We start from the raw sequence: 1,569 nt of genomic DNA on the forward strand, positions 1-1,569 counted from the left end.
GGAGAGAGAGACAGAGAGGGAGGGAGAGAGAGACAGAGAGGGAGGGAGAGAGAGACAGAGAGGGAGGGAGAGAGGAAGGGAGGGAGAGAGACAATGAGATGTGGTATCCAGTTCTGTACTGCAGTGATTCGTGGTATATACAGTATATGGCGTACAATTGAAGTTGTTATGTTGGTCATGTAACGTCTTTATTTTGTGCTCTGCTCTGGGGTGAGGGGGGGGGGGGGAGGGGTGGGGTGAGCTGTAATATCACATGAGCGTTCGTATTGGATGTATACAATGGCTAAACACAAATCTAACTTGAATTGGATTGCAATACATTACAATACAATTTAATAATAAAACATTATAAAGTCAGGGCCCCCCCCAATGGTAAATCCGGACCTGCACACTTCACATACTAGTTTTCATTTAATTTAGATTTGGTCACATTTTAGTCACCTGGAATGTTTTAGTGTTAGTCTAAAAATTCTGCGATGCGTTGTGAGCTTGTAGATCTGGTATTTTCAGCATGCAACCGCAAGTGTAAAATGACTTTACTGGATCTCTTCTCCACTATAGTCTCTTCCTGACATTTTAGTCTTTAGTTTTTATTTCTTGACAACATTGTCAATATATTTAGTCTTAGTTTTAGTCATCATATAGCTTAGTTTCCATTCAGTTTCCATGTAGGTTGCTGCAGTGGAAAAAAAGGTGGTCGACAAAATCAACACTGGTTCACTCCTTGGGATACATGGAGTGGATGACTTTCAATGATGATGCTGCTAATGTTGTATCTTCTATACGTCTAGGATTTTGTTACTGGGAACTCTGGGAGAAACCCAACCACTGGTCTATAGAATGTTGTTACTGGGAACTCTGGGAGAAACCCAACCGCTGGTCTATAGGATGTTGCTACTGGGAACTCTGGGAGAAACCCAACCGCTGGTCTATAGGATGTTGCTACTGGGAACTCTGGGAGAAACCCAACCGCTGGTCTATAGGATGTTGCTACTGGGAACTCTGGGAGAAACCCAACCGCTGGTCTATAGGATGTTGCTACTGGGAACTCTGGGAGAAACCCAACCACTGGTCTAGAATGTTGTTACTGGGAACTCTGGGAGAAACCACTGGTACCATGCTGCCTGCTGCTACTACCGCTGCTGCAGGGGATTATGGGACCTACGGTCTCAGGGAAAAACACAGAGCACGGTTTGATGAGAAAAGAAGAGGTTTGTGGGAAAATCAAGGACCAATACAAGTTCACACGTGGCGTGACGTTAAGCCTCATCTATGCGTTGTCAGTGGTGTATATTATAACCAAGTGCATTTAGTCAAGTACTGTACTTTTTGAGGATTTTAGTTTTTTCAACATTACTGGAGAATTTCACATTTTCAGCACTTTTTATACTCCCACTCCATTACATCTCAAAAGCAACTATTGTTATTTAGAAGGTTTTAGTTTTACTATATAGTTACTTTGCAGGTTGTGATTGTTATCACCATTAACCACTTCAGGCCTATACATATACACAATCTGTTCATATATAGGCTATACATTTGAAAATAGACGATCTATGTGAGCTTGTA

This window comes from Protomyctophum parallelum, assembly GCF_964188405.1.
Source record: "Protomyctophum parallelum genome assembly, chromosome: 6".
In the NCBI taxonomy this organism is placed as follows: domain Eukaryota; kingdom Metazoa; phylum Chordata; class Actinopteri; order Myctophiformes; family Myctophidae; genus Protomyctophum; species Protomyctophum parallelum.